The following is a 16,681-nucleotide window of genomic DNA, read 5'->3' as shown; positions in this document are numbered from 1 at the left end:
TATATTACTGTGTAAATGGCCCCGACTAAATACTGTTTATCTGAGCAGAGAAACAGATATACTTCCTGATTTAAAATCAGAAAAGGTGTGTGTCAGATATGCATGTTTTAATCATACTTATTTTTGTATTACTACATAAAACCACAGAAAAATGATGCTTAATATTTACATGTCCTAGATGGTATTAACATCTGTTCAATTTTATTTTCATTAAAATAATTTTAATACTGAAAAGTTGTAAGAGTCACTCTTAGATGTACACTTCCTTTCCTTGAATCAATTGAGACTATGTTGCCAATAGGATTTTTCTATAACCTCTTATTGCTTTATTGTTCTAGCAAAAAAGAACATTCACCTCCATAAACAGAAAGATGAAGGGCTTTAAAATTAGAAGAACAGTCTTAAAAGCTAAAGAAAGTTTTCCATGTTGAATCTCCCTTCATACTGTAGTCAAATTGGTAAAACATTTGAAATATTATAATCATCTAATATAGAGAATCATTAAAATATTTCCAACTCCACCCAAATAATTTTGCAGTAAAGTGACTCACTTTTGTTATGTGTTTATAGCTACCTCAAAGCCAGAAGACCTTGTCATCCTTTCGGACTTACAGGCTATCTCTGATTACTACTGCTAAAGAATAGCTGTATGGTGTGAGATAACAATCATTTTGCCTTTTTCATAATTTCTACATGAGAAGGAAGCAGCTGATATGTTCCCATCTAACAGCCAGGATGTCCAAACTATCTAATTGTCATGGCGGCCATGTTTTCAGTGTTCTTGAATGGGGCTACTCTCTTCAAAGGTTGTAGACCATCATCGAAGCCACTGTGTCAATACACCTTGTTGGGGGTATTCCTCTTTTTCGCTGCCCTTCTACTTTACCAAGCAATATGTACTTTTTCCAGGCACAGATCTTTTCTCATAACATGTCCAAGGAACATTAGGTGAAGTTTCAGTATCAACACTGATGCTGAAGCATTCTCATACACGTCTTCCAGAAAGATTGGTTGGTTCTTTAGGGAGTCCATGGTACTTTCAAAATTCTTTCACAGCACTGTGATTCCAATATATCCATTATTTTTCTGTCTCCTTGTTCAATGCTCAACTTCCATTTTTATTTTTTTATTCCATTTGCTAGATCCTGTTTACTTTATTGGCTGCTTAATTTTTAGACTGACATTTTTATTTGCTGATTATCAGTGTCTTCCTGCCTGTTTGTCTGTCTTCCACTCAACTAGTAAAATCTTGCAGAATTCATCCATATAGTTTAATTATTACCTTCACAGCTGTTAACTAAAAGGTCAGCAGACCATATCCACCAACTGCATCATGTAGGAAAGACTTGGTGATCTGGTATATCCTAAAGACTACAGCTCACGGAACTTTGTGCGGTAGACCTACGCCATCATGTAGCGTAGTTATAACATGGGATCCATTCAGTGGAAAATATACACACACCATAAATGAGAAGAAGTCATAGATGGCACAAATGACTAAGAGCTCTACTATTAACCAAAAGATTGGTCACTTCAAGCTATGCAGAGTGGTTCATGGAAAGTAGCCCTAATCTGGAAAATATAGGTTGTCATGAATCAAAGTCTAAGGCAGCTGGATTTGTTTTTTACATATGAGAATTTCTAAATCTCTAATCTGAAACCCTCATGTAAAATTCATATTTGATCTCCAACTGCCAAATTCCCATAAAAATAATGTATAATAATATTAAATTCAAGCCAGTAATATATACTTCTTTAATTCTAGTCACCTACTTTTAAATATCTTTCACTAATCCTTCAACATTTCATTTTTTTGTCTAATTACATTTCCAGATACTCAGAATAAAAACAAATAAGCAAAAAAGTTGGACTTCTCTGTCACTCCTCTTTCTCTCACATTCACTATCAAAATAACAACAATAAAAAACAAACTACCAACAAGTCAATTCCAAACCTAGTGACCCTATAGGACTGAGGAGAAAGGTTCCGGTTGGTTTCTGAGACTGTATGTCTCCACAGGAGTAGACACCTCATCTTTCACCAGAGTGGCCAGTGACCTTAAGCTGCTGACCTTATGGTCAGCAGTTACTGTGGATTCTATTATGTCACCAGGGCTTATGTTTCATGTCAAAAGAGAATATAAATATATATAAATATATATATATATAATATCCCATGTCTTCTCACACTAGCTTTGGAATAATCTGAATTATTTAAGGATCAGATCCAAGGCAGGGTTAATGCATGTCAATATGTTAGGCAAAATGCCAATTAGAATATTTGGAAGCAGTGAATTGGCCAAACAAAATTTTTTCCACTCCTACTATTATAGCTACTAGGTTTATTGTCTTGATTTTTAATCTAATATATACATTGCTTATTTTAAAAATATTTTTGTATCTGAAAAAGGAACGAAGACTTTCTAGGACAGGAGCCCTTCTCTGTCAGTGACTGCCTGCCTTTGCCCACACCACAGTCGACATACTGCTCGGGGAGAAAGATATATGTATGTGTATGTATGTGTGTATATGTATATAATCTTGAAAATCCAATGATTTCTGCCACACAGCTGGACAAAGAAATTCTAACTTAGATAATCATTACTTCTCTGTGAAAAGCCAATAGTCTCTTCTGTTTCTCAGTACTAGAGTTGTAATATTGTTGATTAATTCAATAGAAAAAAACAACAACTACATGTGCTGTGTGGGTATCAAATTACCACCAATCTTTAAAATCTTTCAAGTGTTTCAAAAATCACATTTATCATTGTAAAACTTATCCAACCAAATGGGAATCTGTCTTTTTTCTTTTATTCCAGACCCAGGGAATCCAGATGAAGGGTTGCATTACAAAATGCAGCTGAGCAATTTCGCTCAGAGGTACTCTGTTTTTCATTTCCTTGAGGGATTGTACCTGGACTTTCATTCATTCTTATAGATATTCCATAGCATGTACTTTAGTGGACATAGGATTTTTATTAATGTGGATTTGAAATCTGATTTTGTCTCACTGGATATATACACATAGAAATGTTATATGACACATCTCCAACTCAACATATTATTATTATAAAATAATAATATTTTTCTCTTCAAGGAATTCAGACATGTAGCTCAAAAAATGGCTAAGATATTTTATATTACATATCCAGCACCTCCAAAAATGTTAGTTATTCTTGATAAACCTAATCAAACTATTAGATCATCTTAATACTTTTGAAGCACATTGATTCTTATTCCACACAATAATGGTTTCTAACACATCTCTATTCCTAACATGGATAAGTAAATGAGCTGATCATTTTCCAAATTCAGTGTCTCACAATTGTATGCTGACAGGAAAATAAGAGAAAGACATCACTAAATAAGGTCATCTGAGCATTCAACACAGTTATCCACTCTCTGGGTGACACGCAACTCCTGACCTATGTAGTCCTGTGCCAATATGATCTATTGGGTGGTTTTTTTCTTGTTTGTTTAAAGCAAGGGCAACAGCATGTATTTTCTTTGTTGAACTTGACATCTTATGTCTAGAATTACATGGTACTAGAGTTGCTACTGTGGTTGATTTAGTTGTATCATCTGCCCCAGGAGTCCAGGACCTTGGGTGAGATGTGAGTTAAGCAGAGTGTAACTGTTCTGTAATTTCAAGAAATACACTATCATAGATTGAATAATTAACTTGCAAAAATTGGAAAATTTGGAACAGGGTAACTGTTTTAAAAATATGCTGCTTCTCTAAGTTTTGTCACCTTACTTTGTTGAATAATGATTAACTGATTGCATAGCTCACACACTAGTTTCCCATTTGATTATTCTGCTCAAAGTTTCATTCAATAAACAATCATGAGGTTATAGAGTTACTTGGTAATTGTTTGCCAGATAATCATATATTTTACTCTACATAGAATAACAAATCCTATGAGAATGACACCAAATTAATTTCCAAAATGAGTGTTTCAAGCTCTACCTTGATTTTAATGCTGCCTGTGTAGGATAACATAAGTCTACAAAGAAGACCAATTACTACAATGTTTATTAACATTTATACATTAATGCTAATGTAGTGATGAAGGTAGTAATGATTTCATTGGAACTTAGCAATAAAGATAGTTTTAGAAGGAAGTAATAAAATTTCATTTAAATGTATACACCAACCACTAAAGGTAGTGAAGAAATTGAAGGATACTGAAGTTGATAAAACATGTAATTAAGGTGTATTGATACTTATTAGCAATTAGAATGTGAAAATTAGAAATAAAGAGGAAGGATCAGTGGATGGAAAATATGGCCTTGATGACAGAAACAAGGATGGAGATCACAACATTGCAGGAAGGGTACACAAGAATAAAACTGATTATCTTTGTAGGAAGAAGTGAAAGAGAAACTCAATGTCATCATCAAAATCTAGTCCAGGACTAACTATAAAATATACAATCAATTGGAAATTTGCAAGTTCAAGGCAAAGATGAAAAAAAAGGAAAACAACTGCATAGGGTCCAAATTATAACTTTGAATATATCCCATATGAACATATTTGGCTCACTGAATTCTAGACAATAGAAGATCTGACAAGTTGTCAGATGACATCATGAATATTATACATGAAGAAAGCAAAACAAAAAGAGTCTATTAAACATTCAGGAACGAAAAATAAAGGATGTCATTCAGAGCCTCTGAAACTTAGCATTCGATGTAGAGCAGCAAAAGCCCCTGGAAGAAATGATGACTTAAAACAGACAGAAAATTGCCAAGGGAAGCTCAAGAAGTCAGAGTTGACAATCAAAATGAAGATGTGCAATCAGCTGGATTAGAAAGACAGAAAGGAGGTATGTGATCAGCATCTCTCCAGCTAGAAGAATTGAACAAAACAAAATTCAAACCTCTAATTTTAATATTGATGAATACTATTGGTAAATAATTGGATTATGTAGGAAGAAACAAATGTAAATAAGAGAAATATATTAACAAAAATACATAGCATTAAAAGACAGCATGAAAAAAGTACTGAGGACATTAGGAAAAACAAAGATTCCAGAAATGTTGAGAATACCATTTGAAATTTTACACCAAGGTGATTAAACACTGGATGCACTCATTAGTGTATACAAATAATTTTAGTAAATATATCTGGACAAACAACAGAAATAAATCTGTATTTGTGTCCATTACAAAGAGAGGCTATCCAACAGAATGTGGAAATTAACTAATAAATCATTAATATCACACACAAGTGAAAATTTTGCTGAAGGTAATTCAAAAACATTTTCAGCAGTACATCAACAGGTGGCTGTCAGAAATTCAATCTGGATTTAGAAGAAGATGTGGCATAATAGATATCATTGTTAATATCAGATGGATCTTGACTACACTCAGAGAATGTCAGAAGTAATTATTTGTATCTTATTAGTTATACAAAGGAATCCAATTATGTGGATCACAGCAAATTATGGATAACATTGAGGAGAATGGAGATTTCAGAACACTTAATTATACTAATTCAGAACATGTATGTGGACCAAGAAGCACTCATATGAGCAGAACAAGAGGCTCTTACATGATTTAAAATTAAGAAAAGGTGTGTGGGGTGGGAGGAGTGTGTTGTATCGTTTCCCCAAATATATTCATTCCCTATGCTGAGCAAACAATCAGAAGCTGGGCTATGTAAGAAAGAGTTTGTCATCAGGATCGGGAAAAAGGCTTATTAACAGCCTGAGATTTGAAGATTACAAAACCTACTCTAACGGAAAAGGATTTCAAGCACATGAAAATGAAAGACTTTCACCTTCAATATGAATTGCAACTCAATGCATAGAAAACCAAAATCTTCACAACTGGCAACTTTAGGTAAAATAGAGAAAAGAATGAAGTTGTTAATGATTTCATTTTACTTATATACACAATCAGTGGTTATGAAAATGGAAACCAAGAAATCAAATGATATATCACATTGGGCAAATACGCTTGGCAGCATCTCTTTAAAGTGTTGAAGGACTAAGGTGCACGTAGCCCAAAACCATTGTATTTTCACTCACCTCGTATACCTGTGAGAGTTGGACAATGAATAAAGAAGAATTATGTAGTTGAATTATAGCGTTTGCAAAGAATATTGAAAGTGACATGAACTGCCAAAAGAATAGTTCATGATACTTTCAATATTTGAAACAAATCTGTACAGAAAGTAGTACAGCCAGAATGCTCCTCGAAAATAAGGATAACAGGACTATGTCTCCTGTACAGGTTGCCAGGAGAAACCAAACTTGAAAAACTCCCTGCTATTGACTTCTAAAATTCTATCATGTGATATCATGCCTTATTTCTATCAAGCAGATTAATTTACAATCCCTGATGCATCTTCTTTGTTTCCAACTTTCACATTGCTATAGCTAATAAATACCAATGCATCTTGGTTTCATGTTTGATTAATTTTTAAAATCATTTTATTGGGGTTCATACAGCTCTTATCACAATCCATACATACATCAATTGAGTAAAGCACCCTAATACATTCGTTGCCCTCATCATTCTCAAAATTTGCCTTGCTCTTGGGTTCCTGGAATAAGCTCATTTTGCTTTTTACACTCCCCCTCCCTCCCTGCTCCCCCTCCCTCATGAATCCTTAATAATTTATAAATTATTATTTTTTCTTATCTTACACTGCCCGGCATCTCCCTTCACCCACTTTCCTGTTGCCCATCCCCCAGAGAGGAGGTTATATGTAGATACCCGAGATTAGTTCCCCCTTTCTACACCCCATTCTCTCCTGGTATTGCCACTCTCACCCTCGGTCCTGAGGGGTTCATCTGTCCTACATTCCCTGTGTTTCCAGATCCCAACTGTACTGCTGTGCATCCTCTGGTCTAACCAGATTTTCAAGTAGAATTGGGATTATGATAGTTGGAGGGAAGGAAGCATTTAAGAACTAGAGGAAGGTTGTGAGTTTCATTATTGCTACACTGAACCCTGAGTGACTCATCTCCTCCCCACTACCCCTCTGCAAGGGATGTCCAGTTGTCTATAGACAGGCATTGGGTCCCCATCATGTACTATCCTCATTCACGATGATATTATTTACCCGCTACCCCCCCACCCCCCTCCTTTGTTGCTTGAAACCTGTTCCCCTCGGCCCTTCATGATCACACATTTTGGTGCGCTGCTTCCATGTGGGCTTTGTTGCTTCTGGGCTAGATTGCCGCTTGTTTACTTTCAAGCCTTTAAGTCCCCAGACGTTATAGCTCTCAATAGTTGGGCACCATCAGCCTTCTTCACCACTCTTACTTGTGAACACATTCATCTTCAGTGTTTATGTGGGGAAGGTGATCACACAATGATGGTTTTTGTTTTTTGGTGTCTGCTACCTGAATCTCCTCAACACCTCGTGTTCACTTAGGCTTGTGTGCTTCTTTGTGGGCTTTGTTGCTTCTGAGCTAGATGACCATTTGTTTGCCTTCAAGTCTTTAAGACCCTAGATGCTATATCTTTTTGATAGCTGGGCTCCATCAGCTTTCTTCTCCACATTTGCTTATGCACACATCTGTCTTCAGAGATCATGTCAGGAAGGTGGTTATCACGGAATGACCGTTTAGCTGGGCAAGGTGCTATTGTATTGAGGGAGTGCGCGCGAGGAGGCCCAATGTCCACTTGCTACCCTACTACTGAACCTATTAATACATGCACAGAGGTCTATTTCCCCCATAATTATAAATATACATGTCTGTATTTAGGCTTCTATGTATGCCCTTTGCCTCCTTATTCCTTTCCTCAATTTCCTTATGCTTTCCTCCTGTCCCACTACCATGTTCAGCCTTCATTCTGGTTTCAGTAATTTTTCTCAGTTACCTTGCCCTTGGTCACTCCCTACCAGTCCTCTCATCCCCTCCCTCCACTGCTTTTGAACCACTCATTGTTCCCTTGTCCCTGGGTTGGCCAACACCTCCTCCCTTCCCCTACCTCCCATGCTCTCATGTCTCTCCGGGACAATTGGTCCCGTTATTTTCTTCTCACATTGTTTGCCCAGCCTACCTCATCTAGGTGGACCTGCTGATATAGTAATATGTGCATAAAAATGCAGATAACTTTGACAGCACCAAAGTGGCACATAAGAACGTGGCATCGGCAGCAGCAACACTGACACACTGACAATCAAAAAAGTCACTGACATACAAAATTTAAAAGAAGAGAAAAAAAGAAACCAAACTCACTGCTATTGAGTTGATTCAGACTCACAATGACCCTATAGGAGATAGTTGAAATGTCCCTCGCCCACACCCACAGGTTGTACAATATTAGATATTTATAGAAGCAGGAAACTTATCTTTTTTTTCTGGGGGGAATGTGGTGGTTTTGAACTACTGATGTGGTTATCAGGCCAATTTGTAACCCACTGTCCTTCCAGAGGGCTTCCAAAAGGACATCTAGCTTGGTAACGTAGAGGATTGTGAAAAAGGAGACCCCGAGGTGATTGTTTGACACAGCGGCTGCAACAATGGGAGTAAAAACAAGGAAAATGTTGAGGAAAGAGCAGGGACTAGTGTTTTGTATTCTGTCTCACATGGGTTTTATGTGAGTCAGAACTCACCTGAAGACACCTAACAACAGAAGCCAGAATCTCTCTTCCTCCAGCACTGTATCAGACAGTGGTGCGGCTCTTCATAAGGTATTGACGGGACATTTAGAGACAGAATGAAACACTGCCTGGTTCTGTGTTCCTCACAGTTAAACATTATAGTCACTGTGTAAATCCATCTTATTAAAGGTCTTCATGTTCAACTTGAACTCTTGTATGGGAAACTCATGATTTGCTCCTTGCCAACTTCTGGTCTTGTTCTAACTCATGATATTGAGTTAATGTCTTATCTCTTTTCAACAGATATAATTTCAATATATGTGCATGTCATGTAATTGCCTTTTATGCTGAAAACTATGTGTAATGAATAAATTATTGATTCTTCCATTTTGTATCACACAATCTCTGGCATCATTTTTATCATCCAACTTAAAAAAAGCCCTCACAGCCGTAGTTAATGCAGACTCATAGAAACCCTGTAGGCCAGGGTAGACTTCTTCCGGGAGTTTCATAGTGTAACTGTGAACTGGAGTAGAAAACCCCTCTATGTAGATCCCACCAATGTACCATATATACTCCTGTGTAAGCCAACTTTTTCAGCACACTTTTTATGCAGTCTTTGTGGTGCCTTGGCTGATATTCGGTTCAGCTTATAATCGAGTATATACGGTACCTTGTGCTCCCACCGTCATCCATAGCCTTCTGCAAAGCAAATTCTTACAATTTAGGCTCTGATTCTATTCCTTCCTGAGCTGTGGATTATATGGTCCACAATCCATCAGTCACTGATGTTGGCATCCTTTTTCTTTGTGGACTTAGATGGCTGTTGTTTGGAAACTGGCCTTCAAGACTCCAGGTGCTACTGTATCTGCAAGCCGGGCACCATCTGATTTCTTCACCCCAGTTTGCTATTGCACCCATATCTCCTGTGTCCCCTTCCTGATGGGGAGTATTGAACAGAGTCGTGATGTAAGAACTAATTGTTCTTACATTGGATTTAGTATTTAGTACTAGGGCAAAACCCATTGCTGGATGTACATTTTTTGTTTGTTTGTTAAATGTATTTATTTGCCTTTGACTCGCTTTCAAAACTTCCTTGATATTATATGTTAGAGAGTCTGATTGATCGTCCACCTGAAGAATAAAGATATTTCACTAATATTTTCTTTAATTAACCCCTGGTGCTGATTTAAAAAAAAATTCTGTTGAGAGAAGGATACTGAGCTAATGTAGGCTAACGTCATATCACTGTACCTGAATTACTCACTTGCACAGTCAGCCATTTTGTAGCTGGACTCTGTTTACACAACAATGGATGTTGACTGTCATGGAAATTTTTTGTGTCTGATATGTTTCTTTTTAATGTATTTGTTGGGGGCTCATGCTGCTCTGATCACAATCCATACATTTATCCATTATGCCAAACACATCTGCTCATATGTTGTCATCATCTTTTTCAGTAAATTGTCTTTATGCTTGAGCCCTTGGCATTGGCTCCTCATTCCTTTACTCCCTCCCCACACTCCCTCTCCCATGTCCCCTTGATAATTTATAATTATTTTTTTCATGTCTTACACTGATTGCTGTCCATACCTCTAGGAGGGGAGCTATACATCAATTATTGTGATTGGTTCCCCCTTAACCACCCCTCCCTTCCCTTACCATCCTGGTATCGCTGCTCCCCTTATTGCTCCTGAGGGTTTATCTGTTCTGGATTCCCTGTGCTGCGAGCTCTTATCTCTACCAGTAGAGTTGTTCTGATCTAATCAGATTTTGTAATATAGAATCAGGGGTCATTATGGTGTACGTGGGGGGAAGCACTAAAGAACTAGAGGAAGGATGTGTGTTTCCTTGGGGCTATACTGCACCCTGGCTGGCTTGTCTCTTCCTTGTGACCCTTCTGATAGGGGGTGTCCAATTGACTACTGATGGGCTTTGGGTGTCCATTCTGCCCTCCCCTTGATGCTCATTGATATGATTTCTGTTTTGTTTTGGGTCTCTGGTCCCATCGACACCTCATGATCACACGTCAATGGACAGAGCTGGAACTGATTGAGGGTTTTTCTTTTTTTGCTGTTGGCTATTTATTTACCTGGTTGTATTAGTTGTTTTATTTATTTTGTGATGTTTCGCCTTGCTTTGTTTCTGTGTGTATTATTGTCTCTGCATGTACAGCTGGACAAGATGGGCGGGATGAAAAATCCATAGAAGAGAACAATGAGGACGATGGTTCTGGGGGGACATGGGAGAAGAGGAGGTAGAGGAAAGGACGGGGGTTGTCAACAAACCCAAGGCTCAGGGAACAATAAGTGATCCAACATTGATGGAAAAGAGGTCATAGGATGCTTGGTGGACAGGGGGCACAACCAGGGTCAATATAGTCAAGAGGAATTACCAAAACCCGCATGAAGGCTGAACATTATAGTGAGATAGGAGCAAAGTAAAAGGAAATAGAGGAAAAAACTGGGAGATAAAGGTCATTAATAGAGGTGTAAATAGAGGCATGTATATATGTAAATACATTCATATGTAATGATGGGGACTAGATCTATTTACATAGATTTATAAAGTGTTATGATAGCAGATAGACAGTGGGCCCCCACTCAAGTACTCCCTCAATGCAAGAATACTTTGTTCTAGTAACACAGTACTCTGTGTTGCCCCCCGTCACCTTCCTTACGTGATTGCTGAAGACAAAGAGGGCGCAAAGCAAATGTGGTGAATAAAGTTGATGGTGCCCGGCTATCAAAAGATATAGGGTCTGGGGTCTTAAAGGCTTGAAGATAAACAAGTAGCCTTCTATCTGAAAAGCAACAAAGCTCACGTGAAAGAAGCACGCCACACTATTATGAAAAGCTTATAATATTGACTGAGAATTTCGGTCACAGTTTTGCTGGAATAATATACATCTTCACACACCATGTGGGCATTAAAATAGCAAGTCCATAATTGCCTAAGTACCAATAATTCAGCAATCTTAGTACACATGTCTTCTGCTTCCTCAGACACCATGAATTTTCTTTAGGTTACATTTGTGTCTGAGGTAGATTCCAGTCCACCCAGTGGACTTTCCTCATAGGATCTCACTGATACAGCCCCTGGAGACTATCATGTGTCCTGAAGATCCAGGATTCAATGCCCCAGCATCCCATGGGCCTGAATCCCTAGGATCCCAGGTTCCATGAACAAAAGCTGGGGACTAGAGAGTGGTCTGATTGTGGACATAGGAGGGGAAAGGCTGTGTTAACCAAACAACTGTGTCCTGATAATTTATGATCCAGAATTCTAATCTGTTAACTCGTATTGCCCAAGTTCCATGTGCCTTTTGAATGAATTATTGAACCAGGCAGAGAAGCAGAGAGTGTCTTAGGAAGGACTGTTGGTGTCAGAAATGGTAGAGACTATTAAGGGGTTGAGGTTTGCTGGACTTTTGACTCAGGAATCAAGTTTGAGCTGAGGAACTTTATTTCCTTTCCTCTTGTGAAGCAAGGAGGGTCAGACATTGGAACAGTACTGTTTTTATACATGGCTTCTGTAAGCCAAATGGTGGTTCAAACACACTAGGTTTTCCAAGGGAGAAAGATGTAAAAATTTGATTTTGTAAAGGTTTACAGGCAAGGAAACTCTGTAAGGAGATTCTGCTCTGTACACTAGGACTGGTGTAAATCAGAATCACTGGATAGCAGTGAATTTTTCATTTTGTTTATTTGTCCTTTTATCATGTGGCTTTATGTGACTACACACCCACCTTACTTAAGGTAAGGCATTTTTTTAATCATTAAAGCTAATCCTTGTTTCTGGCTGAACGTGGTTCCCAACGAGCAATTTTAAGCTTTATTTTAAAACCAATAGGTTCCAGTGAAATTAGTTTGTTGAATAATTCTTTAAAGACTGATATATTTAGCATGTAAATGTCTGTATGGAGCCTATTCTTTCTAATAGTAATTCTCAAACAATGATGTTCTCAAAACTGCATTCATACCATTTAATGATTTATAGAGATGACTTATAAAGGGCAACGACAGAAACAGCACAATAAAATTGATTAAGAAATTTTCTTTTTCTTATTTAACCAAATAGGTTGCGAGAACACTTGACAAGTGATCCCCAGAGATTCATGTGTTTCTTCAAATAAGTGAAAAAATACAATGGTTTAATATCATTTAATCCCCTAATAATGGAGCAAAAACTCAGCATATTGTATGTAGTCTTTGTGCTGTGAATAAAATTGGGGAATAATTAGGCTTTTATGAAAATTACAAGTAAAGTAATTCACATAATTACTCTGTAATAGTGTAATTGTTGCCATGTAGAGTACAATCATAAAAAGTAAGTAATTCTAGGAATATTTATGGCCTGAAAATTGTCTTGCAATTATACTAGAGGTAATAGTAGCATGTAATTCATAGTTTAATTGTTACTTGATTTTAAAATGGACAATGTAGTCTATATTTTTATTATGAACCTAAACACCTAGACATATAATTGTATAACATGCTTCACACAGAGTGGAAAATTGCATACAGTCCAATAAAGAAACACAATCTCCTGCTTAATTTTAAATACTGCAAAATTTAGTTTTTAAATTTGATTATGTTACTCCTTCATCTCAACATTTTAAAAATTCAAAAGTCCTTTTTATGTGATACTCTTAAGTTTTATGACTGTGTGGGTGTTGTCTTGATAGATAAAAATATATTCTATTTCTAAAAAGTAAAATTGGAAACCCTTAGAGTTTGGTTATTTTCCATATTGTGGCTATGTACATATGACTTAAAATCTGTTACTTTAAGCATTTTTAAATGTGGGATGGGGCTTCAAGGATTTCATGGGGAATAAAGAATTGAAATGCAGTAGGTTTTTCCCCAATATTTTATGCTCCTTCTTATGACTCAGGAGATTGATTACAGTTTCAATGCTGTACGAGCCTCATCATTATATATTCTCCCCAATATTTTCACCAAGTGAGCTCCTGGTAACCTATACTCTACATTTCCAAGAATTTGCCTGACCTCGATATTTCACCCACCATTTCACATTCAGTGTGCCCCACTGTGCTGGCTTGTGTGTTGCTGGGACTCTCCAAGCCCTGCCATTATTATTTCATGTACCAGGAGAGTCACCCAAGGTGAAAAGGTTTCAACAAATCTTCCAGACTCAGAAGAGATGATGAATAAGGAATATGCTGTCTACTTCTGAGGAAATAGCCATTGAACATCTTATAAAAATCAACAGAACATTCTTAGAAATGGAATACCTCAGGAATTGCAGCAGAACACTCTCAGGTAGAGTGGAAGGACCTATATCTGACTGAGAAAAAGCTACCTTCTCAAAGGAGAGTCAACCAAAATGTGATGGAGTCGAGCTATCAGGACATCCGTAAACTGATGTAGCATGACTCAAAATGAGAAGACACATCTGTGACATGGGTGAATAATAGGAACTTAGAATGTATGAAGTCTGAATCTAGGAATACTGGAAGTCATCAACAATGAAATGAATGGTATTCAGATCAATATCCTAGGTATTAGTGAGCTACAATGTACTGAATTAGACAATCATATGGTTTACTATGAATCAGACAATCATATGGTTTACTATGGTGGGAATGACAAATTCAAGAGAAATGGTATGATGTTCATCATCAAAAAGAACTATTCAAGATCTAGCTTGAAATAAAATGACATCTGTGATAGGTTAATATCTATGTGCATACCAGGAAATCAGTCCACCCAATTATTAAGGAAATTTATATGCCAAACCTGTAACTTAGACACATTGATAATTAAGGGCCATATTAATGCACAAGTTGGGAAAAGAGAAAGGAGGAGTTCTTGAAAAATATAGATTTGATACAAATAACGCTGGGGATCACATGATGGATTTTGCAAGACTATCAAATCTGTTTTCACAAATATGTTTCTTCAGCAACACTGTGGAAAGCACATGGATTTCTGCAGATGGGACACACAGATACAAAATTGACTTCATCTGTAGGAAAAGGCAAATGAACACCTCTATGCCAGCAGCGGAAACAATGTAATGACCAAGATGCTCTATGCCAGCAGCGGAAACAATGTAATGACCAAGATGCTCTATGCCAGCAGCTGAAACAATGTAATGACCAAGATGCTCTATGCCAGCAGCTGAAACAATGTAATGACCAAGTGTGGAACAGACCATCAGGACTTCATTTGTAAATTCAAGTTGAAGTTGAAGAAAATTAAAACAAGTCCACAAGAGTCAAAGTATGACATCAAGGATATCTCACCTAAATTTCCAGAACGTGTCAAGAGTAGAGCTGAGTCCTTGTTCTAATGAGAGAAGATCTGTAAAGGTGTGGAATGACATCCTGGACAACAAAGATGATGAGAGCAAATGGTCTTAAAATGAGAGGAAAGGGAGACAAGATTAAAGTGGATGCCAGAAGAGTTTCAGAAACTTGATCTTCCTCATAGATCATGTAAAGTTCATAAAACAAATGATGAAATAATGAAATGAGCAGAAAATGCCAAATGGCTGTTTGAGAAGATTAAGTAAAGTATGATAATGAAATGTGGAAAGACCTAGATTTAGCAGCATATAATAAGCAGAAAGAAATGAAGACATATTCAACTCTCTAATTACAATATTGAAATATTCTTTGAGAAAAGTAATGAACAATTCTAGATCCATCAAAGGAAGATGGAAAAAATACATTGAGGAACTAAAATTAAAAAACGTGGACAGAGGGCGGGGAGAAAAAAAGTGGATATTTAAATATTCAAAAATTCCAAGGACCGGTAGTACTCAAAGAAGAAGTCCACACTTCACTAATGGCATGAGTGGAAAATAGGACTGCAAGAATTGACAGATGCCAAATGAAATATTTCAGCAGACTGGTGAAACCCTGAAAGCAAGCATTTAACTATGCTACAGAATTTGGAAGATCATACCTGGCTCCCTGATGGATCCATCAACACTGAAGAGATATATCCAAACCCAGAGACTTATCATACAAGGAGCTTAATTCACAACCTAGAGAGGTGCCTGATATTAAAATGAAAGCAATGATTTGGAAAGAAACAAAGCCTTGAAATTTGGGCTGGGGACATGTGGGTCTGTACTCCAGAATGTGGAGGCGCTAAGTCCTGATCTTCCATTGAGCCACATTAGCCATCAGGACCATCTGCCCCTACTAGAGAGAAGAATCTACTCTGAGTAAAACCACTATCCCCCTCACTCACCCTTGCATACTGTAGCCCACCTATGCATGCTGTATAGACATTTCAGAGGACAACATGAGATGATGAAGTCAAATATTATAATGAAATGTGAAGAGTTAGAAAACCAAAAAGAATATGTTCTGTATCTTAAACATAAAGAACTCAAGAAAAATAAATCCAAGCCTCCAGTTGCACTGTTCAAAGAGTCTATGGGCAAAATATTGAATGATGCAGGAAACATCAAACAGAGATGGAAAGAATACACAGAGTTGCTGTATCAAACACAATTGTCTCCACATTCCACCATTTAAAGAGATAGTATTAGTATATGAGCAAGAAACAATGTTCCTGAAGGAAGAGTGTCAAGATGCACTAAAAGCATCTTGGGTAGTTTTGAGAAGAATGGGAATTCCTAAACACTTCATTGTGCTCATGGAATTTATACATGGATCAGGAGGCAAGTATGTGAACAGAACGAGGGACCACTGCAAGGTTTAAAACAGGAAAGGTATGCGTCAGGGTTGTATCTTCTCATTAGACTTATGCAATCGGTATGCAGGGTAATTAACTAGAGAAAATACATCATAGGAAAAGGAATCCCCATAGAGATATGTCTTGATCTTATAGAAGAATCTAATGGGGTGCTGGTGGTAAAACCCACAAAATTTTTGGGATCTTCTTCGGACAGAAAACCTCGAGTTTTTCATGTTAAACTGTTCCACACTCATCAAATTATAATTTACATTACCCAGCAGTTTGTAAGGATTACTGGTGGTGCAGTGGTTGAAGTGCTTGACTGATAACCAAAGTTCAGCAGTTCGATCCCACAAGTTTCTTGGAAGGGGAACGGACCTTGAGAATTTATTTCTGCAGAATTGCTATGAATCATGATTGATTCAAGGGCACACAAT

The sequence above is a fragment of the Tenrec ecaudatus genome, chromosome 8 (assembly GCF_050624435.1).
Source record: "Tenrec ecaudatus isolate mTenEca1 chromosome 8, mTenEca1.hap1, whole genome shotgun sequence".
NCBI lineage: Eukaryota > Metazoa > Chordata > Mammalia > Afrosoricida > Tenrecidae > Tenrec > Tenrec ecaudatus.
This window is presented reverse-complemented; position numbering follows the sequence as displayed.